At 36.3% G+C, this 27,862-nt stretch overlaps 1 pseudogene; it reads right to left on the reverse strand.

Annotated features, from left to right (window-relative positions):
• Positions 1-14,779, reverse strand: part of LOC124913201 — a 36,059-nt pseudogene extending 21,280 nt beyond the window's left edge.
• Between the last annotated feature and the right edge of the window lie 13,083 nt (positions 14,780-27,862).

Raw genomic sequence — 27,862 nt, forward strand, 5'->3', positions numbered from 1 at the left:
TCTGTTCAACTTACAGAAGGTTTAAGAATATTTCTCATCTAGACGGGGTTTTGATTCTATTTCTCACTTGATGTACAAACTCAGTAAGCAAACAAGTGAGCAATTCGTAAGATGGATTGTAAGTCTGGCAGCTCGTTCGTTGTCCTTGAAGATCTTTAAATAGAGAACAAGTACCAACGTTCGAATCTTCTACATGGAAATGTGGCAAGCACCCATTGGAAAGCATCCATAGTACACAGGTACAACAAACACTGTGCACAAAGATCGTGGTCGTACCAATCTGGTAGTGCACAAAATATTCTTTTAGGATTGTCCTGCAAGGAACAATTAGTGGAAAGAATATTTACTTACGTGACATTCATTCATTGGATGCAACTGGCTGTGGTACTGATTTGTACGGATTAATGGAATAGGAGTAACATACAACTAGTTGATCATGGGTAGATGGATGCTGACTTCAAGCAACTACTGAAGCGAGGCATTAGACGAGTTGCATTAGACTGTCAAGTCTAATGAAGTTAGACGCCCCCGTCTAATAGCATGATCCATTAGACCACCAAGTCTAATGGAGTTAGACTACACGCATAACTACGTGTCTGTTAGACTGCACATCTAACCACGTATCTTCTAGACTGCACGTCTAACTACGTATCTATTAGACTACACGTCTAACCATGTATCTGTTAGACTGTACGTCTAACCACGTGTCTGTTAGACTACACGTCTAACCATGTATCTGTTAGACTACACGTCTAACTACGTGTCTGTTAGACTGCATGTCTAACCATGTATCTGTTAGACTACACGTCTAACTACGTGTCTGTTAGACTGCACGTCTAACCACGTATCTATTAGACTGCACGTCTAACTACGTATCTTTTAGAATGCATGTCTAAACACGTGTCTGTTAGACTGCACGTCTAACCACGTATCTTTTAGACTGCACGTCTAACCATATATCTGTTCAACTGCACGTCTAACCACATATCTATTAAACTACATGTCTAACTACGTATCTGTTAGAATGCACGTCTAACTACGTGTTTGTTAGACTGCATGTCTAACTAGACGTACGTCTAATAACCAACACGTCTAATGAACCTGATTCAAGCTAAGTCTAACTTAGCACGTTTTGATGCACCTGCACAAAACAATTAGACGGCTTAGTTTCATTCTTATTTAAGTTTTACACAAGTTCATCATCAATATAATGTTAGTCAAAATAATTTGGCTCAACAATTTCCCCTTTTATGATGATGTTAAAACTTTGCACATATAATTGGATAAGATATGCACCCATCAAATTAAAGAAAGAGTAATACTTGTTCGTAAACTACAGAAATAAGTTCCAAAGACCAGAATTCTAAAAACCAAGTTCCAAAATCAATAAAAGATAGTTTAAAAAAAGAGAGATTATTGATCTTCCCTTTTCACGATTGGGTAATTGAAACCTTCACCGCTAAGAAGGTTTCGAAATGGAGGGAGAGCACGGCCACCATGAACACCTCTTCCACTGCTTCCACCACCACGGTCACCGATGCGACCTCCACCTCTTTTGGTTGGTCTGCAGCCTCCTTCATCAACTGGTTTCCTCTTAGATCTTGTGCCGGTCGAAACACCTCCTCTACGGCTTCCATCGCCTCATGAACTTCCTTCCCCCTTTTTAACATTATCAACGTCAAGGGAAATGAAGTTCTTCTCTTTATTAGCAGCAACTTCAGCATTTTCAACGGCTTGAATTTGTCTTGCGAATGAATCAGCTTGTTTAATTCGCTCGACATCAGCTCTATTCATATGATTGGTGAACTCAAACATCTAACCTTGAATCAAACTCACTCCATCCATAACTTCTTGATGAAGTTCAACGGTGAATTCCCTTTCGCAATCAAACCTTTCGGACTGCCGTTTGAAAAAGTTCTTTTCGAATTTGGAGTAGGTCTTATTGAGGATGTTGACCTCTTATGTGTTCATCTTCATAGTCTTCTCCATTTCTTTATGAGTTTCAAGAAGAGAGGCGAATTCTTTCTTGTTTGATCTTTGATTCTTTTCGATACTCATCATTTTGGATTGCAAGTCCAAAATAGTCTTCTGAAGAGTGCTCATCATTTCTTCCATAGACTTTAATAGCTTAGTTCCTCCAACAGATGTTCCTTCATTTGATGAGACTTCTTGAGAGTCGGCGGGAGCGGTTTGAATAGGACTGACATGAGTGTGAACTTGCAAGGACTGCTATGGTTCATCTTCCTCAGATGCATCTTTAAACTTTTCTTCATCTCTTAAAATATATTCACACACCTTGTGAATTTGATCAGATGGTCCATCGGAGTGAAGAGGAAGGTCAACAACATTATCATAGATGTTTGCAGCTGTAATTTCTGGAATTAGTCGAGGAATAGCTTCAAGACTTTTAGAAGACGTATCATTGTTGTCTTGTTCCTCCTTAGCGGAAGAACTCTTACCATATTTCTTTTCTTTTGAGGGTTCCCCCTTAGAACGTGCTTCGATAGGCTGATTGGCTTCAGCCTCCTTCACTAGAGATACCTCTATTTCAAGAATAAGGGATTCCAGAGCATCTTCTTGAGTAGCATTTGGTTGAACGGGTTCGACATTTATCTCTTCTTCTTCAATGATCGGATTAGTTTAAACTGGTTCCTGAGTCTGTTCAATTTTGGGTTGAGCCATAAGGCGTTTTTCTTCAACAAATAAATTTCCCAGTTCAATGAGATGAGCATCGACTTGCTCATCTTCTGGTAGAATAAGATCAAAATCTTCAGAAAGTTATATCGATCGTCTTCATCTGAAGAGTTACCGAATGAATTTACCCTGAGCAATCTAGTTCAAGAACATACCTGAGTACGATTGAGATATAGTCCTGCATAATTTCATCATGTTTCTTCAAGGCCTTCTGCTCTGCATCAACATTCTTTTCCAAAGGATTGAAGTTAACTTTTCTTGCTTGGAGCACTGGAAAAAGAGCCCGACCTCTCAGATTGGCTTCAACCAACTCCTTTCTCGTTAGAGCTTCATAAACCTCATAAGTTTTAGCCTATTTTAGGACTCGATTTTCTATGTTGACCAACTTCAACCATTTTTCGCTTATTCCTCTTCCTTTGATAACTTGATCATACCTGTTGGACATTCTGTTCATAACCCAGGTGTCGAAGATGTTGATCTTCGTAACAACTTTCACGTTGGCCTAATCCAACATCAAGTTTACAATATACGTTGCCTCTGAGACCTCCTCATTAGAATTGGTTGCGATTGCTTTGCCTTTTCTAATAACCTCAACAGGTTTTGGAGTAGACCTCCGTTCTCAAATAGTTATGCCAGCAACTCTTCTGGTGGCTCTCATTATCTCATGAGGAGTTAGGGGTTTTTCAAAGAGCCCAGACAGAGCGTTAGACTATACTATCTTTCCTGTCACTACGGACTCTACTTGAACATGTTTGGACGCTGGTGACTCTTCATTTGGCAAAGAAAGAACCTGTTTAGACATGACAGTAGTAGTAGGGATATGAACAGCACCCAGCTCTGTTTCGGCAATAACTATAGCTTCAGTAGCTACTAGATCAGTTTGACGATCAAGACATGGAATCATGTCAAGATTTTCAATAATTGGACCAACTGGCTCAACAGTTGGCCCAACAACATGTTCCACTTCAAGAACAGAAACAGATACATTTTGTTCCAACACAAGAACATTAAACTTAGGTACTTCGGCCTAAGAAGGAGTAGCGGTTACCTTAGATGAAGCCTTTAAAGACGTATACGCCCTGGGTGCCTTTGACTTTTCTCCTCTAGAAACGGAGGACTTTGCTGGCTTTCTTAACTGGCTTGTGGGGGAAGACATGGGAGACATCGGGATAGCAGCAAGTGCGGAAGGACCTTGCTTTATACTGGAATCAACTACCCCAGAATCTTTCTTCGAAGAGCTTTTCTATCTAGTAGAACTAGCCTCTGATTCATTTAATGTTCTGGATTTTTTGGCTCCTGTCGAAAGAATAGAGGCTGTCGGTTGCTTAGAACGGGTGACGGATCTTCCACCTATCTGTTGGCTCGACGCGCCAGATATGGACTCCTTGGTATTCTTCATTCGAGTGAGAGTATTGGCGACGGTGAAAACGTTGAACACTCGGCTAGAGTTAATAGTCTTCTTTTCCCCCATAGGAACCCTAAGTGTTCCAGCAATCGGCTGAGTTGAGCAGCCAAGCTCACACTCTCTTTATTTTTGGAGTCAATCGTCGCACACAGGTTCAAGAAGAGCGTTGAAGCCCAATTAACCTGAATACCCTTGGAGATGGCTGTCATATAGTCAAAACGATCCTAACTATATAGATGAAAGGATCCCGCTCTTCCTTGCAGAGCCTTTGCAACAACATCGTTTAATAGGATGAAATGGGGTTTGAGAACCTTCTTACTCCCATTTAATCTGATTTCTGAACCGTCGGCTGAGAAAACAGTCTTCATTTCTGCAGTAATGTTCGAATGAATGTTCAGATTGAACGTGTGGCTCTCCGATGGAAGTTCGAAAAACTCCGCATAGGACGCCTCATTGAAGGAAATAACCGTATTGTTCACCCTTGCCGTGATAGAATCGCCAACCATGGTTGCCGATTTAAAGAACTCCCTACTTTCTTCTCGTAGTAAATAAACGGCCCGCCGAGATACTTTTCGAGACCAGAATACTCTAGAGATATGAACGTGTCGACCACCTCCCCATTGATCAAACATATACACAGAGGGAAAGTCCACTTGCAAAGTATAATGTCTGAGGGTAATATTCTTGTTGCCCATTTTGAGAGAAGATTAATAGAAACAAGATGAACAAGGGTTTTTAGAGAGAAGTTTGGAGAAATCTAGGGTTCTTGAGAGATTTGAGAGTGAAATCTTTTCAATCACATGCCAGATGTCCTTAAATAGATTTCCAAGCGTCGCATGGCTAAATGTCACTTTTCCTAAGGGTAGGACCCATTAATTAATGTTCGACGTCTTTTTCCATAGAGTCATAATTAATTTTGGGGGTATATAAGTCATTCTCTCTTAACTTGAAAGACCCATGTATTCATGTTATTTGAAGATGACTGTTTTTATGTTTGAGCAGGAAAGTTAGATGATACGGCATGTGGGACAGCTGTCCTTGATCAGTCTAATACAAACGTAGTTAGACGTTTTTCTTACTTCTACAATCTATCAGATCTAAACGTCTATTAGACGCATGAGTCTATTAGACGCAGGCTTCTAATCACGTGTCTTATAGACGTCTTACGTCTATTAGACGTCGACGTCTAATTACGCATGAACAACACATATTAGATGTGTGTTTGGTTAGACGTGAGCTTACAAATGCTCTTGTCTTAGAAACGTCTAACCATCTATTAGACGTCAGCGTCAAACCGCACATGTTATTCACCAAGAAACATTAACTTAGATGCATATAGTGTGTAAGTAAAAATACGTCTAAGTACATGCTTGTTCTTTTTAGACGACCTCGTCTAGAGTATAAACTAATAAGAATGTGATTCATGCTTCCTTCCTTCAGCTTTCATGTATCACCTACACAAGAAAATATTTACAAACTTTGATACCCACATTCACTTGGGTCCTCGATCAATTAGTCCCTTAGGAATCCATATTTGAGTTATTTTGATGGATTTCCCATTTTGTGTTGTAATTAGTGCATATGATTTTGACTTAGCAAATGTCTTCCTACTAGCCACTGATCCCTTAGCTTTTGAAGATGGTCAGGTTTTAGATCACCAGACTTGCTGGTTGCATCTAACTTATTTTTCAGCCAGCTAAAAGTTGGCGGAACATAAGTTATTGCATTCCTCAAAGCTAACTCTTTCCCTTTGACAAAACTTATTGGCTTAAGCTTGTAAGTTACTGAGTTTAGCTTTTTGCAAGACTGGTTTGGGTCATTTTTATCAAATCCTAAATCGAATTTAGATCCAGTAGGTTTCAACAGACTAATCTAATATTTGACAGTTTCTCCAGACCTTGTCCAAGCACTAACAATATAGTTTAACCTTTTATTTTCAGAAGAAAGATTTTGAATCTTTTCTTTGAGCATCTCATTCTCAGATGAGATCTCGACCTTGTCATTTTCAAGAGTTTTTAATTCTAGAGTTTGAGATAAAGTAGGTTGAGACACTTTAGATGAAGACTTTATTTCATTTAGAAATTCTGCTAGCTTTCTGTACTCTATGACCATGTCATCTAGTGCATCTACCAGTTGTTCCCTTGAAAATTTTTCAGAAGAGAAGTCAAATACCTCAGATTCCTGATTTTCTTCTTCTTCTCTTTCCATGAAGCAAGAAACATCGTCATCATCACTGTCGCTGGATGAAAAGTAAGAATAATTATAGTTCCGTTTGTTCTTCCCGTCCCCTGCCACAAGAGCCTTCAGCTCCTTTTCTTCGTCCTTCTTCTTCTCATCACGCTTCAGCTTCCTATATTCCGATTGGTAATGACCTAGAATGCCACAATTAAAACACTTAACGTTAGCTTTTGATTTCTTATTATCATTTGAATTTGAATAGCTTGAGTTAGTGTTTCTCTTCTTCGTGAAATCGCCAAACTTCTTCACGAAGAGAGACATGGCATCGCTACTGAGCTGCTAGGAAGCTGTCTTCACATCAAGAGCAGTCAGTGACTCTTCAGCATTCACCAAAGCTTTGGCATTGATGATGGATTAGGGTTGATCTTCTTCGATCATTGAGTTCAACTAGAACTCATAGGCCTTGAGATCAACAAACAAATCGAAGAGCGAAAATTTGTTGAGGTCTTTGGATTCCCTCATAGCCATCGTCTTTATGTCCCATTCTGTTGGCAGAGCACGCATGACCTTGATAGCAATCTCCCTGTTGCTGTAAGTCTTGCCAAGAATCGATAGTGGAGACAATTTTACTGAACCTTGTATCAAACTCAGTCATTATTTCTCCAGGACGTATTTTGAAACTGTCGAACTATTGAGTGGCAACCATGATCTTGTTCTACTTTGTTTTCTCATTGCCTTCACAAAGTTGGGTAATTCTGTCCCAGATCTCCTTGGCAGTATCACACTCAATGATGTAGTTGAACATATTGTCATCAAGAGATCTGTACAGAACGTTTAATGGCATGTTGTTTAGGTTGTTTCTCCTCGTGTCTTCACTGGTCGATTCAGATCTCTCCTTTTCAATCTTGATGGGACCATTTGTGATAAAACTCCACATGTCGTCATGAAGAGAATAAAGATGAGCACGAACTCTCTTCTTCCACACGATATAGTTTTCTCTTGAGAATGTGGGAATTGCGGTAGCACTGACATCTTTGGTTATGGTCGACATTCTTAGTGATAGCTTGAGAATAGAAACAGGGCTCTAATACCAATTGATAGGATTGTTGGTACCAATAGAGACAGGGGTCTAACTATTGATGACAAATTTTGGAAAACGGTTTGATAGAAATCCCATTAGGGATTTATATCGCTTTCTATTCTTCACAAACCTTTGCAAACTCTTGAAGCGATTCAAGTGCAGAAACGTTTGCTTGGGTTTGAAGCTAAGAACGAATGAAAGAATGACCGACAGAATGTAAAAGATACAAAGAGTTGTTTATGGATGTTCGTAGCAAAACTCTCATACGTCACCCCTTCTTTCAACCACTAAAAGGATTCACTATACTTTTCTTCGAATCAAATACAGTTTCAGTGCTAGCTAATTGTTGAATACAACAGACTCTGTTCAACTTACATAAGGTTTAAGAATATTTCTAATCTAGACATGGTTTTGATTCTATTTCTTTCTTGATGTACAAACTCATTAAGCAAACAAGTAAGCAATTCGTAAGATGGAGTGTAAGTCTGGCAGCTCGTCCGTTTTCCTTGAAGATCTATAAATAGATAACAGGTACCAACAGTCGAATCTTCTACATGGAAACGTGGCAAGCACCCATTGGAAAACCTCCATAGTACACAGGTACAACAAACACAATGAACAAAAATCGTGGTCGTACCAATCTGGTAGTGCGCCGAATATTCTTTTAGGATTGTCCTGCAAGGAACAATTAGTGGAAAGAATATTTACTTACGTGGAATTCATTCATTGGATGCAACTGGCTATCGTACTGATCTGCACGGTTTAGTGGAGCAGAAGTAACATACAGCTAGTTGATCGTGGGTAGACGGATGCTGACTTTAAGCAACTGCTGAAGCGAGGCATTAGACGTGCTCCATTAGACTACCAAGTCTAATGAAGTTAGACGCGCCCATCTAATAGCATGATCCATTAGACCACCAAGTCTAATGGAATTAGATTGCACGTCTAACTATGTGTTTGTTAGACTACACGTCTAACCACGTATCTATTAGACTGCACGTCTAACTACGTGTCTGTTAGACTACACATCTAACCACGTATTTGTTAGACTACACGTCTAACTACGTTATTGTTAGACTGCACGTCTAACTACGTGTCTGTTAGACTGCACGTCTAACCACGTATCTATTAGACTGCACGTCTAACCACGTGTCTGTTAGACTGCACGTCTAACCACGTATCTGTTAGACTGCACGTCTAACCACGTGTCTATTAGATTGCACGTCTAACCACGTATCTATTAGACTGCATGACTAACTACGTGTCTGTTAGACTGCATGTCTAACCACGTATCTGTTAGAATACACATCTAACCACATGTATGTTAGACTGTACGTCTAACCACGTATCTGTTAGATTGCACGTCTAACTATGTATATGTTAGATTGCACGTCTAACTATCTGTCTGTTAGACTGCACGTCTAACCACGTATATGTTAGACTGCACGTCTAACCACGTATTTGTTAAACTGCACGTCTAACTACGTGTCTGTTAGACTGCACGTCTAACTACGTGTCTGTTAGACTGCACGTCTAACTACGTGTCTGTTAGACTGCACGTTTAACTAGCGGACGTCTAATAACCAACACGTCTAATGAACCTAATTCAAGATAAGTCTAACTTAGCATGTTTTGATGCACCTGCACAAAACAATTAGACGACTTAGTTTCATTCTTATTTAAATTTTACACAAGTTTATCATCAAAATACCGTTAGTCAAAATAATTTGACCCAATATCATGAACAATCTTCTCCTTCTCTATGCAAACCTTCTATTCCCATTCTTCTAACTCTCTTAAACCTTCTTCCACACTACACCACCAATACCCATAAGCCTTCAACACTCATAAATCAAACAATACAACCTTCTCCAAACCCTATGCCACAAATCCCAAATAACCCACTTCATTATACCACTTCATCTCTAGCCGCTTTCTCTTACTCGAGAAGGTACAATCGGCCCATTAAACGTATAAGCCCAAACAAAATATAAACCCATCAATGAAACTCCTTTAATCATCTCCTACCAACCCCTCTTAATCCATACATATTTTCTTTTATCCCTCAACTAAACCTTCATAATTTATCACTACCAACTCATAACCATCCCAATTATTTTTATCCCCCATGGTCAACCCACACATCCTCTTTTAACCACACCCCCTTCATACCCCCAATCATATCCCATTCTACCCCAAACAACCCCACACCTACCTCCCGTCCCCAATTCCACCCTTGATAATTAAATTAAAGATTCAACATCTGCTATTGATGACAAATCTGAAGGTGAATCCAAACGAGATTACAACGACACAATTGACTTTGGAAATCTCGTTGGAATGACTAAAGTGGTCAGCGGGTCCAATGTCTCTATTGTCATGAATCGAGTTCGCAAGTAATGTAGTTGTATTTCTAATTCTAACTATAACAACATTGAATGGGTGAATTACCATGTACCCATGGCGGTATCAGAAACGGAAGCAAACGACCTTCCACTGCCCTCTAGTGTTGGTGAAAAGGCACAAGGGACACTCAAATCTACAAATTCTCTATGTTAAGAAAAATTATTTCGTGGAATGTGCAGAGGTCCTTGACAACCCCAAATAGAGAAATTTAGTGTTTTCATACATGAACTCTTTCAAATGCGATATTATTACCATTTAGGAAACCTTCATCATGGATCTCGAAGAAGGTCTTCTTAAAGGCCTTACGAGAAAATACAACTTTAAGTGGGTAAACATGAATGCTCACGGAAACTCAAGAGTTATTCTTGTCCTTTGGAATGCAGATCTCTTCAAAGATGGAGAGATTATTATGGACTCCTAATCTGTCTCTATCAAATTCAAATGCCTCACTAGTGAGTATTTTCGGGCCTATAGTGATGTGTACGGTCCAATGGATTACAATAACAAACCAAGATTCATTCAGGAACTTAACGATATTATTTTGCATTGACCTCTACAGTGATGCATATGTGGCGATTTCAACCTCGTTAGATCCCCAAGTGAAAGAAAAAATTTAAGAGGTTTTTACAATACGATGGAATTGGGAGGTTCGAGGCGGAGAATGCATTTATCATCTCCGCCCCATTTTTACTTAGGGGATTTTTTTACTGCAAGCCCCACCCCGTTCGGTTTTGGGGAATCACCACGGGACAACGTTTATATTATATTCTCTAAAAAAGAAAAAAATATATAATAAAATTATATAAATGGATTTTTTAATATAATATATATTGTAATATATCAAAAATATTATTATTATAAAGAAATAAATTTAAAACTCTTATAAAATATAATTGATAGATAAATATATTGGTAATTTTATATATTTAATTATGTTTATAGTGTTCAGGGCAGAATCGGGGAGAGAACGGGATGGGTTGGGGCGTGAGACTCAAATATCATCATTATCCCAAACTCGGTCAACTACCGGTCAATCTAAGGAAAAACCACCCCAGACGGGGAAATTTGGTTCGGTTACCGTGGGGCGGGTTCAAATTGCCACCCTTAGTTTACAAGGGTATGGACATATTTAATACTTTCATTAGTGACTCCTTTCTTATTTACCATATCCTCGATGAGTCGAAATGCACTCGATGAAGTGATAGCGATAATAGGAGTATGTCTTGAATCGACATATTTTTCTACAAATATGGCTAGGAGAGCCTCTACTCCCCCAAATAATCAATGCTCTAGAATTCGACGTTGTGTTTCAGACCACAAACCTATTATCCTTACATGTGGCCTATCCATTCAACTAAAGCCTTCATTTATATTCGAAAACACTCTTCTCTTAGATCATAATTTAGTGTAAGAAGTGGGGAAGTGGTGGCTCAGTCAACCTATGATAGAGGGGAGACCATATTTTATCCTTTTTCACAAACTTAAAAATCTCAAAACGTTTATAAGATAATGGAGGAAAACATACTTTGGTTCCCTCCATTAAAACATATCTAATGTTTGTCATGAAATTGAGTGTTTCGAAAGGTTGGAGGAAGAACGTGCTCTCACAAACATTGAGGCTTCAATAGATTCACACTAATGGAGTGACACAATTTTCTTTAAATGGGAGGAGGATAATTCTAAGTAGAGATCTCATTGTCCGTGGCTCAAGGAGGGGGATTCAAATAGCCGATTTTTCTATAATTTCACTAATTCTCGTAGAACATACAACTAGATCTATATTCTTAAGGTTAACTGGGTCGAGACTTCCGATCCGTCAATAAGTAAAGACTCCATTATCTCTTTCTAAGAAGATCTCCTTACTAAGAGGGATAGAGAGACCTAATTTCGAGGGATTATGTTTCATCATATTTGTAATGATCAAAGGGTTTTCATTAAGCGGGAGTTCACAATCGATGAGTTCTGGAAGCCATTTCTGGCAGCGATGGGGGATAAAACCCCTGGCCTCGACGGTTATACTATTGTATTTATCAAAGAATTTTAGGATATCATTAAAGATGACTATTTAAGATCGTTCAAGCATATTTACGAGAAGACCTCTTTTGAAAAAAGTTGGAGCGGTTGTCTTTACAAATTAAACATCGAAATTTTTTCGATCATGTTTACTAGTACTTCTTTCTTTTTATCCTCAAAAAGATGGACTACAGGGAAAAGGGGAGAAAGTGGATTAAAACATTCATCTTTGAACCCAGGTTCTCTATCATTATTAACGGTGAAGTTTGTGGATTTTTTAAGAGCTTGAGGGATCTTAGATAGGGGATACTCTTTCGCTCTTTTTGTTTAATATCGCCATGGAAGGATTGTCTAAGCTTTTCAATAGGGAAGCCACCCAAGACTCTTCATAGGGATAAATTTGGGAACATAAAGACATGCTAACTTCATCACTCATCTTCTTTTTACAGACGACACACTTTTTCGTACAGAGTGCACTTCCGACCATGTTCATAGGAAGATTCTCATCATCTTTGAGGCGTGTTTGGGACTCATGATTAATAAAGACAGGTCAAAGATTTTTTCCATTGGTGACATCCCAAACACACGTGCATTGGCTGACATTTTAGGATTCAAAACTGGCCATCTTCTTTCTAAGTACTTGAGTTTTTCTCTTGTAGTCAAGACAGGTTGTAAGAATCTGAAACCCTATCGTTAAGAAAATGGAGGCCAGCTTGGCTCTTTGGAAGAGAAAACTTCTCTCCAAGGGCGACAAACTTGTCATTGTGAAGAAGAATCTTACCGTAATTTCCACTTTCACTATGTCCCTTTTCTCTATCCTAGTCTCTATGGAAAACAAAATTAAATTCATCATAAGAAAATTTATTTGGGGTAACACTAACTTTACAAGGGTCACTCATCTGTCCAGGTGAGACATTACAAAACTTAGCATCTCTGAAAGGTGGTCTTGAAATCAAAGACATCTCTCTTTTTAACACTTCTCTTAATTTCAAGTGGTGGTGGAGGTCTAAAAATGAGAATGATAGTCTTTGGAGGAATGTTGTAATTTCCATGTATAGAGGAATGACACGTGGTATCTTAGGGATAAATTGGTTGAATCCCTTCGGAACATATGTGAGATCTTTAATAAAAAGAAAGCAAGAGTGTTTGACTTCTTTAGACTTACTTTTGGCCTCACTGATTGGAGAACCACATTGCATCACCCCCATTCGCTCGCTGAAGAGGACATACTTGCCAACTTAGAGGAGACCTTTATGCAAGTTACAATTCAACCGGAGTCCGATGATAGTTTTATTTTAACTGGCTCCTCAGATTTTAAGACTAATGCTATCTACCATGCGATCATCCAATAAGCGCCAACTTAGTTCCCTTGGAAGGAAGTGTGGAAATCAAAATCCAAATTTAGGATTTTATTTTTTGTGTGGGAAGCAATTCATGGGGGAGTTATAACTATCGTCAAACTTAACAAGAAAGGGATGCATTTGGCCAATAAATGTTGTCTCTATAAGAAGAACAAGGAAACTATCGACCACATTCTTCTCCATTTCAACCTTCCCATAGACATGTGGGTCCTTCTACAAAATATTCTCAACTTTCAATGGGAGGTGCCGCTTACCGTCCCAGACTTTTGGGGAAAATATATAAGGTGGGGAGTAAATAATTACATCAGTGGTGATTGAAAGCCTATACCTCTCATAATGTGGTGGACAGTTTAGAAATAAAGGAATATAAGAACATTCTAAGAGAAAATTTTTGGGCTGAAAGAATCAGCTTTATGCTCCACGCATTTGTTTTTATTCGTAAAAGGGAATTTTGTACGGGTTGAGAATTTTTTTGATCTAATTAACATTTAGTCTTTATCTTCTTCTTTTGTTCCTTTGTTTTTGTTTCTCTTCTCCCTCCCATCTGTAATTCATTAAACGCATCTTGCGTTTTCTTTAAATGAAAAGTTAACATTTTTCAAAATAATATGATAAGAACATTCAAATGACAATTTTAACCCTTAAAAATTTAATCAAATTATGTTACTACAAGGATAAAATATTCTTTAACTACTACACTACATTAGTTCCATATCTTTATCAAATCAAATTATATATAAATTACTTAAAATTTTGAAATTATCATTTGGTTTTGTTTAGTATTTATTTTTCAAACACTTGACTTATGCGAACTCTCAAAATTTGGTATGGAGCATAAATACTTCATTTTTAGTTTTATCAAGTTCAGTTTCTGAATGTGATCCCATTTGGACCCATAACCAGCAGAGAAATTTGACTTATATAATGTTTCAAAATAAAACCAATATAATGGAGAGAATTAATTAAACAAGGGTTTGCACTCTTGCAACAAGTTAAAGTCATTATGTACCTTCTTTGAAGGAATACTTTCTAGGTAACAGTTAAGAATCTAGAATTCCTAAATTCAAATCTTAATTATCCCAAGTTCAAGATGGAAGAATTGAACAAATGAAGAAAAAATCAGACAAGTTATTATTAATGGAAAACTCACCTATCTCAGCTTTGAAGGGGAAAAGTTCTACAGCTTTTTGAGCTTGATTACTTACTTGACTTTGCACTATTAATATAAAATTGATAACAAGAGAATGGAACAATACTCCTTAGGCAGTATGCTCTAGGAATGAATATATATGAATAAAAATTGTGTTACATCATTCCAATGATACAGTAAACAGAAAGATAAATGAAAAATCAAAGTGGAATTTACTTAGTAAGATTTACAATCAATTGCAGATCAACTTACAAAAATCTCAATCAAAATAATATAATATATTAATTGCTTCATATTACTTGTAATGTTTACGACATCTCAATGGAGAAATATCTAAAGTTCAAGATTGATCTGTTGATGAGTTGCTTGAAGATTGGCTGATGGCCTGCGGTCCACTATATTTATTATTTTATTTTATTTTTTTACAACCATGATGACTTACCCAAATACCATATCAGACCATGAATGTATACTCTAGAACTACTCACCATATTACAACTAATCTCAACTATATGTGGATTCAGTATCGAAAATATCAAAGTTGATAATGATATGCTACAGTCATTCTACTGTTTCAAGTCTCAATTTCGGATGTACCTTTATGTTTGTGAAAGATAATATATGATAGGCTACTTATCATATTGGTTATTCTACAGTTTTAAGTATCAATTTCTGATGGACCCTTATGTTTGTGAAATATATATCTTGTGCCAAAATCACATAGAGCCTTCTAAGTTCTAAGTATGGCACGATGTACAGCTAACAATAACGTTTTCTTTGAAATTCATCCTACTTATTGTGTTGAAGGATCAAATTACTAAGTGGACATTGCTTCAGGGTTCTCTTAAACAAGGATTATCTAGTCTCTACGCAATTGCTAAGTCATAAGTTTAAGTGCGTTAGTTTGAATACGATCTATTGGACATGTTGCACAAACGATTGAGACATACGTCAGTTGATACCACCTCTTATGTTTTGTCTGAATATTTTTGTACCAATTTTAGGCAATAAGAAAATTCCATTTCTCATTATCTACATCTTGAACTTATGCACCTATGTTCATCTATTGATTATACAAGGTTTATTTGGATTTATCTGCAAACTGATTGGGGAGATGACTATCATAATTTTAAAAATCTCACCGTTCGAATGGTATATGACATTGTCTATTATGTACATATTCTAGTGAACAAAATGAGTTTGTTGAAAGGAATGTTACACAATAAACTCAAATAATGGCCATCCATATTTTAAGTAATAAATTAAATGTCTTTTAAGTTTAGTCTTTAATGGTGGAGGTTTCAAACGTTTTAGCAGTTTTAGTAATCAGTGTCAGCCTTAAATGTTGCTATTACAGTAATCAGGGTCAGCCTTAAATGTTGCTATTACAGTTTTTGTCTTTGATTGCTGTTTTCATTTCTTGTACGTTTTGTTTTCTGTTAAGAGTCTATAAATAGAGGTGTGTGTGCTGAATACGATGAATGAGAAAAAAGAATAAAAAAAATATTTGTTTCAGTCTTATAGAAGAAATCCCCAAGAGTCTTTTTATCTCCTTTTCCTCCAAAAGTTTATTTTTCTCAAGGAAAATATGGCATTTAATGAGACATAGGACGTACCTTATTAGATCATGCATCAATGCCCCCATCATCTCTGGGATGAATTTGTTCACGTAACTACATTTTATAAATTGTCTTTCATCGTCATCTCACGATAATCGGTCTCCTTTTAAGGTACTATTTATGAATAAACCAGACTATGTTTTTTCATAAAATATTTGATTGTACATGCTATCCTCTTATAAAGGCCTTTTAAGGTACTATTTATGAATAAACCAGACTATGTTTCTTCATAAAATATTGATTGTACTTGCTATCCTCTTATACAACCATCGTACCACTACATGTTGTTTCCTTGATTAAGGTAAAGTTCACGAATCGCTTTCTCGAGCTGAAAAAGTGAGCTGCAAGTTCTCCAAGGTTAGATTCCCTTCCTTTCTCTCTGTATCTCGCTATTAACTCTTTCTAATAATACAAGGTTTTTATTTGCAGTTCTTTCTTATTTTAGATTGCACAATAATGTTGTAAGTCAGACTCAAACAACAAACTAGAATGTATTGTCTATATGATGTTATCCACATTTTACATATAATGAAAACAATTGAGCCATATCTCAAGCTCAAATTTAAGGTAATTTTATAAGGCAATAACTCAATCATATTACTAATACCTTTTTATTAGTTATTCATTCCTTCAACAATATTGATAGATGATAATAGAGTCATGTTTTCAAAGTCAAATTCTAGTTAATTTCATGAGACACCAAGTCAATCATACTGATAGATGAAATTGACTGTTTCCAAAAAGTTGCTTAAATATGGCCAAACACAATCATTTGTTTCTTGAAACCAGAATTACAAAGTTTTGAGCCCAAACCATAGGGGCTTATCCTATATGTCTGTTGGTTGAATTGTTAGGAACGAAACATATAAAGTTGTATTTGTAGTAAAATGGTGTAGTAAGTTCATGATTCAATTTGTATAATTATACACTCCAGTGTAGCTTAATTTGGTGATCACGTGTTTCTCTTTATATTGTAAGTGAGTGTCTATTACGTAGACTATGTAGGGTATATTGTTTTTGTTACAATAAAGTAGAGAATATAATAAGTTATGCATTGATTTTGTTAGCAGGTTCTCATTTCATTGATGATTCATACTTCCATGTACAACTGTTATGGCAGAGATACTAGAAATGACTTAACCTTCTAACTGATTGTTCTCTCCTGGGCACAACAGGTGGATGGTGGGGTCATGTTAGGGATCAAACAACTAACCCAACACGTGTTGTTTACGAGAATGCAGACAACTAACCCAACAAGTGTTGGTTACGAGAATGCAGTTAATGCCCCTGCTCCCAATGTTGTTCCACTCCTCAATCATTGGGCTTTAGAGAAGGTTTGTTGATATAATACAATTTCCTATTTAACTTCCTTATAGTTAGTAGGTTTCTAATCTTTAACTTGTAAAATATATTGTATCATGTTTTTTTGAGTTTATGTCATGTTTTCTTTATGTAATCTACTAATTTGTATGTAATCTAGTTATATAATATATATGCTTGAACATGAATACTTCACAAGGTTTCAACCTATCAGTTTTGACTAATTAAACCTTGTCAAATTGTATCATCTAACAATTTGAAGACAGGGAAAGAAAAATAGATATATATGATTCTATGAGCACAATAAAATAGTTTCAATGGTTGATGCTCCAAGCTCTATTGACCGACAATTCCAGTTCGGAGAGTATTGAATACATACATGTGGTTTCTTTTAAATCATTCTAGTACACTGAGAATTAAGCATATTCAATGGGTACTTAACCTTTTTAGATGTTCTAGCATTTTTTGTGAGGATTAGGTGATCAATTTTAAACCATTTGGTTTCTTTTTGTTGCTTCATCTATTTTAGGTAAAGGCAAACAACCACCCTTAACTGAAGTCTTGTAGGCCTAATTTTTTTTATGTTATTTGTATCAAGTGTGTTAGCTCATTCTACAATCACATGTTTTTTTTTCATATTCACAAGAACTTGTTATTTTCGAGATGTTAGTAGATAGTAAAGTTTTCAATACAATTGTTTACCCCTCCATGAATAACTAAAGCTGCATTTTGAGTTTCTTTCAAACAAACTCCATTCTATAACTAGATATGTCATGGCATATCAGTTGCTGGATTAAATGGTATTGGTCTTCTTACACTTGATCAAATGTTTGGATCTATAAACGATAAGTCTTATATGAGCTAATTTATGCAAAAATCAGCTGTATCAGAACTGATGCAAAGTCTCTTTTTCAATCTAAATATATGAATCAAGTTGCATTCTTTATTATATTATACTAAAACTAAAATTTATGAGAGGCTTTCATATATATGTGGATAGGGAGAGGATTAACAGACTCTAATGGTAGACTTAAAGATACCATTACTAAATTAATCAACATATTTATGTCCCTTCATGTGTGATTTCCTGCTCCAATGATAACCCATATATATACAACTTTATTTTCTTAAAACTACAGTCAATTTAATTTACTGGGATTTCAATCAAATTTTATTTGGTATACATGTTGTCAGTGCAGTTTGTTATTATTGAATTGTACATTCATCCTAAATTGATTTTCTATAATTTGTTATAACTTATTATTATAAGTTACATTCTTCTATTAAATCCGTTTTCAATAGTTCTTATGTTACTATTTCTGTTATCTCATAGTACATATGCTTGTAAAACTTATTTTTGAAGAATGTAAAGTTCTCCCATAACAGGTTTTGACAAAAAAAAAATCTTAATTAAATGTATGCATAAGTATGTCATTATAGATAGGAATTCACCACTTTTCTAAATTTTGTTATTTGGTTTCAAAATTTTCATTGCAGGTTGACCAAAGTTCTACCTTTATTTTTTATGAGAGTAATTATTCATACTATGAATGTCATTCCTACTCTAGTAACTACACATCAATTTTCTTTTATCACTACACCAAATAATTCATCTGTGGATGATTAAATACCAACACATATTTTTTTATCATTATCTTTGAGTCTTACAATCCGTTTGCAATGCTTACCCATCAACCATAAAGAACCTAACTTGATGATAATTTTTTTATTATGTTGATTTCATATTTTTCAGCAAATATGGTATATCACATACTCCAGTTCCTCGAGTTTTAATCCATATGGCTGACTGAAATATTCATCTACGAGTTGTCAATTGCTGGAAGAAGAAATGTGGACACAACAACCAGGTTGTTTTTCCAAATTTTGTCTATAATTATTTCATATCAATATATCTTTTTTATTTCTTATCTTAAAAAGAATATTCTTTTATATAATTCCAGTTGAGGCCCAAGAAGAAGATCAAATAGATGAAAAAAGAAGATCAAGTAGATGAAAATTATCCATTTCCAGTTTTCTATTCCAGCTTTGTAGTTTCAATATCGGTTGACCGGTCTTACTGCCAAAGAGTGAAAACCGATCTTTGACGTATAGGTTTACCGATCCTTTAGCTTGAGCGGTAAACTCGTTCGAACCGATCTTCTACTTGATTATGTTGTAGAGATAGCCGAAAGGATGTAGCGATTAGAGTTCTGGTTTGTGCCGCCTTTGCAATATCGGTCGACCGGTCCAGAGTAGTAAGGTTGATTTAATTATTTGACCAATCTCTGTGTTTCCTGCACAAACAATGAATTTAGTTAAGTTCTTTAGATAGTTAATTACCTACTAATTAACTATCTAACATTTTCAACAGGAATTTTCTTAGTAACAGTTGTAGAAGATTATTTACTTGTGTTGCTATCCTACTGTTCTTTAATAACTTCTTCAGTAATTCTTTCATTTTTTGACGGCTGCTTTCTTTATTTCTTCCAACACAAAATCCCTAACTTCTTTAGATTTATTACTTTTGTTATTTCCCTTCTTCATGATGGGAAACCTAAGAAATGATCACAAATAAATTCAGTGTTGTTTATAAATGCACAAGAAATCCTAGACTAGAGAATTTAATAGCTCATTTATGATGCAAGACAATATCGTGTCGTTCGTGCAACTCGAGTTGTGCCGCTTGTGCCAATCGTGTCGCCCGTGTCGATCGCACTTCCTTTGATAAATGGTGATTTTAGTGCCGATTTGATGAATTCCGACTCAAGACAATATCATATCACCTATGATGATTGTGTCGTATGTTCCTATCGTGCCGCCGTGTCGATCGTGCCGTGATGTGCCGCCTGTGCCGATCGTGCTTCCTTAAAAATTGCCAAAGATTTTTTTCTCTTTCTAGGGTTTTTGTTATCAAGGATATATTCTATTTCAATTAGATTTCATCAATGATTGGAAAGATTATTATTTGGAACATTTATGAAATCAACGATGGCATGTAGAGATGCGTCATTAAGGCACTATTGGGAACTCTTAGTTGTTGCATATATATAGTTTTAGTGAGACTAAAATTCGAAAGATAGATTAGTAAATTGTAGTTGAGAGTCTCTTTATTATATAGGGGTGTCTCATAAGATTCTTGTGGCATTATGGAAAGCTTTATGGTTAGTCGATGTTGTATGTATCATAAGGAGGCAAAATCGATGACTCACTTACTTTTGCATTGTCAATGGTGACTAGTATTTGAAATCTCTTATGGAGTATGTTTATGATTCACTAGGTGATGCTCGAGTATTTGGATAGTTGTAGTGAAGTTTGGATTGAGGTGCCTGATATGGAAGGACTACATATTTGGGTTATCATCCCGATTATATTCTGGTGGACTATCTAGTTGGAGGGAAATCGTTGAACCTTCTATGATAGTAGTTGTTTAATGCATTTCATTTATAATGATATTATCATGACTGTTTAACATTCATTTTGGAAAGCTAATGGAGTAGGTCGGAGAATTATTCGTTCTTCTTAAGGATCTATGATCTCGATAATCTGGTGGGTAATATGTTTATATTTTTTTCTTGTTTTCATTTTTATAATGTCTTGCTTTGTCGTTATGCATAAACGATTATTATCATTTTTAATATACATGAACCATTTAAAAAACTGATAAAGATTAAGAGATTTAAAACTATGAGTCTTCAATTGGTAGGTTCACCAATTTAGTTATTTATATTAATAATCAGTTAATCAATCGGAATATATATATATATATAATGATGCCTAATTTCAAAGTGTCCGAATTGTCCGGTCGAGAATTGTGGTTAATTTGAATATATATGTGAGAGTAATGGATATTTGGGTCGGATTGTGGGTTGACCCGCTCATAAACTTAAAACGGTTAAAAATATAAAAATGTTATATGTATGTTTTGAACTTCAACCTAACAAAATAATTACAACCCTTTAACCAAATATGATAATAAGACTTCATTTTTTATTTCAACACCAAATTTGATGAATGCGGTACATTTTAACAATATAAGTTCAAATTTTTAACTAACTAACTAATATATATATATATATATAATGATGCTTAATTTAAAAGTGTGTGGATTGCCGGGTCGAGAGCTATTGTTAATTTGGATATATATGTGAGAGTAAATGGATACTTGGGTCGGATTGTAGATTGAACCGTCCATAAATTTAAAACGGTTAAAAATAAAATTAAAAATGTTATATGTATATTTCGAAATTGCAACCTAACAAAACAAGTACAACCATTTACCCAAGTGTGATTGGGATATGGTTTACCGAGGGATAATAGACCGATATCAATTAAAAGTGGTTAAAAAATATATATCAAATATTTGATTGACCAAAGTGTGAGGATGCTAAATGTTAAAAAATATGAATCAAATATTTGATTGACCAAAATGAGAGTGTAAGGTCATGAGATGAGAGGTTTATTCAGAAAAAATATGTGATGAGATATGTAAGAAGATAATTTATTTTACCGAAGTGAAAATATAGAATGAGAGTGTTCTTTTTTTTATTTTAATATACTATTCGTGATTTATTAAAAAATTTAAACATTAAATACATATTATTATTTTTATATATATATTTGTATATGTGTGCATCGCACGAGAACCTTTATAGGTTCTAACGATTTTGGTAAACATGTCTAACCGAAACCTTTGATCAATTTCTACATCAATTAATTGATTTGTACTTAAATATATTTTTTCCATTGTCTCTTGTCACTAGAATCTCACAATTCTATCATCTAGCTTCATCACCTACGTCCCTTCCAACTTTCGACGACAAATGATCTTGTCTAGAAAAGATTGTGATAGTTTAGATCTAACTTTATCGACAAAGGGGGTCCAAATCCAGTCGGTCGACTTTATGGAGAAAGGGGAGGCAGAGATGATTTACCTTCTTCTCCGTCGTTAGAAAGGAAAATGTGATTGAGTAAGGATGTACTTTATAATGATTACCTTTTATGCAAGTGAGTGTGTTCATTATAAAATTAATGATACAAAATATTAGATTTGTGTCATATGTAATTAAGTGTTTTCAATATATTTAAAAAAAATGAATCAACTTCAAAGGGAATAATATAACAAGAGCATTGTGAAAAAAATTATATATCACTAAGGTTGATGTTTAATCTATAAAGAAACATCTATTCTGATGAGCATTTCAAAATTTGTATTGAAATTTAAGAATAGTTTGTTTGGTTTTGTAACAGCAAAATTACAGATCTTCTTAGAAATCAAACCTGAAACAAATCAATTTCCAAATCGTCTATAACAAACAACAAATTTACCAAGAACTTAAATAGCACAAAGAAATAAACGACAACACAATATACGTGGTTCGGTCAAAATTGACCTATGTCCACGGGAGGGATAAGTTTCACTAAATCAAAAAAATGACAATAGTAAAAACTTATATACCCTGCTCTCAAATGAAAGAAGTGATTACACTAGGAATGATTAGAATCCTCCACAATCAAAAGCTCCCCCAACCTCTCACTTTAGATTAGCCAAAGAACAAGAAGAAGTAGAAAACCCCTAGATCTGTTCATTCTCTCTCAACCTTACTGTGTTATGAGAAAAATCCCAAAAAAAGTATTTATACTCTAACCCATTTTCATAACAGAAAACCCTGACCCGTTTACCCGGAATTTAAAACCCGCCCATAATGGCAAAGAACACCTCAACAATTCTCTCCCTTCCGAGCCATGGGAGAATGTTGCTATAAACATTTATCATCGTGACGCTCCTGCCAGAACCATTCCGTCTTTGGCACAACATATCTCATGTTTGCCTCTTGGCAAACCCTTTGTCATCATATCTGACTCGTTCTCATCTATATGCACTTTCTCCAAGTATAACTCCTTCTTCTCGAGCACTTCACGGATCTAATGGTACCTTCTTTGAATGTGTTTTGAACGTGAATGGAAACTTGGATTCTTGTTCACATGTATAGCACTTTGTGAGTCACTAAACACCACAAATCTGTCTTGTGCAATGCCTATTTATTTCAACAATTCTTTCATCCATCTCATTTCCTTACAAAATTCAGTAATGGCAATATATTCAGCTTTTGTAGTAGACAAAGCAACACATTTCTGTAGACGAGACTGCCATGATACAACTCCTCCTCTAAAGGTAAACAAATACCCTAAAGTTGATCTCATTGTGTCAATATCACCACTCATATCTGAATCAGATAACCCTTCAACATGTGTCTTTCCAGTACCATAACACAAAGCGTATTTGGAGGTCCCTCTAAGATATCTCATTAGCCACTTAATCGCTTCCTAGTGTGTCTTATTGGGATTTGATAGAAAACGACTAACTACTCCAACCGCATGAGCTATATCTGGTCTTGAAAGGATCGAAGACACAATTAGAGACGGGGGTCTGACTATTGATGACAATTTCGTACAAAAACGGTTTGATTGAAATCATGTTAGGGATTTATATTGCTTTCTATTCTACACAAACCCTTGCAAACTCTTGAGCGATTCAAGTGCAGAAACGTTTGCTTGAGTTTGAAGCTAAGAACCAAAGAAGGAGATGATGACATAATGTAAATGACACAAAGAGTTGTTTGTGGATGTTCAGAGCAAAACTCTCCTACGTCACCCCTTCTTCCAACCACCGGAAGGATTCACTATACGTTTCTTAGAATCAAATACAGTTGCACGACTAGCTCACTATTGAACAGAATAGACTCTGTTCAACTTACAATATATTGAAAAATATCACTCAGCTAGACAATACTTTGATTCTATCTCTCTCTTGATATACACACAGTAAAGGAAGAAAGCAATTCGTGAGATTGTAAGTTCAGTAGTTCATTCGTATATTCTGATCGATCGAGAGATCATTCGTTGTCCTTGAGAATCTTTAAATAGAGAGCAGGCACCAACGGTCGAATCTTCTATAATGACACGTGGCAAACTTCCATTGGAACGCCTCCATAGTACACAGGTACAGCAGAATCTGAGCACCAGGATTGTGGCCGTACCAATCTGGTAGTGCGCCAAATATTCTTCTAGGATATTCTTGTAAGAAACAAGTAGTGAAAATAATATTTGATTACGTGGCATTAGTTAATTGGATGCAACTGGTTGTCGTACTGATCTACATTGAGAAGTGGAGCAAGAGTAGCATACAGCTAGTTGATCGTGGGTAGACGGATGCTAGCTTCAAGTAACTACTTAAGCATGGCATTAGACATTTTTTCAATTTGACTGACAATTCTAATGAAGTTAGACGCCCCCGTCTAATTGCAGGATCCATTAGACCACCTGGTCTAATGGGATTAGACGACACGTCTAATTACAGTTCCTTTTAGACTAATCTGAAAGAGTTAGATTGCACGTCTAACTGTCATCTCTGTTAGACTGCACGTCTAACTACGTATCTGTTAGACTGCACGTCTAACTACGTATCTGTTAGACTGCATGTCTAACTACGTATCTTTTAGACTACACATCTAACTATGTATCTATTAGACTATCGTCTAACTACGTCTGTTATACTGCACGTCTAACTACGTATCCATTAGACTGCACGTCTAACTATGTCTCTTAGACTGCACGTCTAACTACGTATCTGTTAGACTGCACGTCTAACTACGTGTCTGTTAGACTGCACGTCTAACTACGTTTGTTACACTGTACGTCTAACTACGTCTCCGTTAGACTACACGTCTAACTACGTCTATTAGACTACACGTCTAATTATGTATCCGTTAGACTGTACGTCTAACTACGTCTGTTAGACTGCATGTCTAACTACGTATCTGTTAGACTGCACGTCTAACTACGTCTATTAGACTGCACGTCTAACTACGTCTATTAGACTGCACGTCTAACTATGTATTTGTTAGACTGCACGTCTAACTACTTATCGGTTAGACTGCACGTCTAACTACGTCTGTTAGACTACACGTCTAACTACGTCTATTAGAATGCACGTCTAACTACGTTTTTTAGACTACACGCCTAACTATTTATTTGTTAGACTGCACATCTAACTACGTTAGTTAGACTACACGTCTAACTATGCATCTGTTAGACTACACGTCTAACTACGTATCTGTTAGACTGCACGTCTAACTACGTCTATTAGACTGTACGTCTAACTACGTCTCCGTTAGACTGCGCGTCTAACTACGTCTGTTAGACTGCACGTCTAACTACGTATCTGTTAGACTGCACATCTAACTCAATGCGTCTAATAGCCAATCAGTCTAATGAACCTCATTCAGACTTAGTCTAATATAACATGTTTTCGATACACCTGCACCAAAAACAATTAGACGGCTTAGTTTAAGTTTTATATCAACTCATCATCAAAATTACACTAGTCAAAATACTTTGACCCTTAGTCAAAATAATTTGACAGAACAATTTCCCCCTTTTGATGATGATGTTAGAACTTTGCACAATTTAAGAGATAAACAATCATCCAATGGAAGAAAGAGTCAAACTTGTTCACCAGTCTTACAGAAATAAGTTCCAAAAACCAACATTCAAAAACCAAGTTTAAAGAACCAAATTCACAAACCAACAGAAGATAGTTTAGGAGGAAAGAGATTATTGATCTTCCCTTTTCACGAGTGGGTTGATTTGGTAGTTGAATCCTTGACCGTTGAATTCTTCACCAGTCAGAAGGTTTCGAAACGGAGGGAGAGAATGGCCACCACGACCACTTCCACCACTTCTTCCACCACGATCACCTCCACTACTTCTACCACCACGATCACCGTTGCGACCTCCACCTCTTTTGATTGGCCTATCGCTATCATCACCAGTTTGCTTTCGCTTTGATCTAGTGCCTGTTGAAATACCACCACCTCTTCTACCGCTATTGTCATCGCCTTGAGTAATGAGATTCTCCTCTTTCTTGCCAGTAGCCTTAGCATCTTCTTCAGCCTAAATTTTCCTTGCAAAGGAATCGGCCTATTCTAAACGCTCAGCATCAGCTTTGCTCTTATTACCTTGAATCTCAACCATTTGATTTCGAAGCAAGCTAATTCCATCCATAACTTCATTATGGAGTTCAACAGCATTTTCCCTTTAACAGTCGATCAAGTCGCTCTGACGTCTGAAGAAGTTCTTTTCAAATTTGGTGAATGTCTTGTTGAGGGTATTAATCTCTTACGTGTTCTTCTTCAATGTCTGCTCCATCTCATTATGGGTTTTAAGAAGATCGACAAATTCCTTCTTGTTTGCTTTTTGAGTCTTCATAATCTTCAACATGTTTGATTGCATTTCAGCCATATTCTTTTGAAGAGTGCCCATTAATGTTGTCATAGACTTCATCAGCTTCGTACCACCAGCAGATGATCATTCATTAGAGGAAATCTCTTGAAAATTTGTTGGAGCGGTCTGAATGGGACTGATATGGGTGTGAACTTGCATGGACTTCTCTGGTCCATCCTTCTCTAAATCACTTTCAGACTTTCCTTCTTCTTCATCACCCAAAATTTCTTCACATACCTTGTGAATCTTATCGGACAAATCTCCTGAATGATGAGGAAGGTTGACAACATCATCATCAACATTCGCGGATGTGATACCCTGGAAAGGTTGAGGGGAGTCTTCAGAACTTTTGGAAGATGTATCATTGATATCTGGTTCCCCCTCAGATCGAGCTACATCAGGCTGACTGACTTCGGCCTCCTTCTATGAAGATGCCTCTACTTAGAGAATTGGGGACTCCAACACTTCCTTTTCCTAGGTAATAAGAGCTTGAACGGGTTCCTTAACAACTTCTTCTTCTTCAATAATTGGGTTGGTTTGAATAGGTTCCACATTTTGCTCAATTCTGGGTTGAGCTATTTGACGTTTTTTCTCAGCTGAAAAATTCCCAATTCTATAAGAAGAGCAGCAGTTTGCACATCTTTAGCAACATCACGATCATCGGACAGATCCATAAGTTCATCTTCATATGAGAGACTTCGAAATGGACTAACCCCGGAGCAATTTGCTCCATGAACGTACCTAACAACGGTAGAAATGTAATCTTGCATAATCTCTTCTAATTTTTTCATAGCTTTCTCATCTACCTTAGCATTCCTCTCAAGAGGATTGAAATTGGCTCTTCTGGCTTGAAGAATCGGAAAGAGGGCTCTTACTCTCAAATTTGCTTCAACTAGCTCTTTTCTCTTAAGAGCTTCATAAACTTTCGATGTCTTAGCCCATTTCAGGACTCTCTTTTCAGTGTTGACTAGCTTCAACCATTGACTTCTTACGCCTTTACCCTTGATGACCTCATCATACTTAACCAACATTATGTTCAAGACCCAAGTATCAAAGATCTCGATCTTTTCTGCAGCATTTATATTGGCATGATCCATCATAAGGTTGACAATGCAGGTTGTTTCAGAAATCTCCTCATTTGAATCGGTTGCAACATCCTTTCCTTTTCCAATAACCTCAACAGGCTTTGGAGTAGGCCTTGGTTCCCCAAACGTGATTCCAGCAACTTTTCTTGCGGAACGCATTAACTCATGAGCAGAAAGAGGTCTAGCAAAGAGTCCTGGCGTGAGTTCTTACTAAATAAGCTTTCCAGTCACTACGGACTCTATTGGGACAAGATTGGAAACATGGGGC

This window comes from Impatiens glandulifera, chromosome 8, assembly GCF_907164915.1.
Source record: "Impatiens glandulifera chromosome 8, dImpGla2.1, whole genome shotgun sequence".
NCBI classification, from domain to species: domain Eukaryota; kingdom Viridiplantae; phylum Streptophyta; class Magnoliopsida; order Ericales; family Balsaminaceae; genus Impatiens; species Impatiens glandulifera.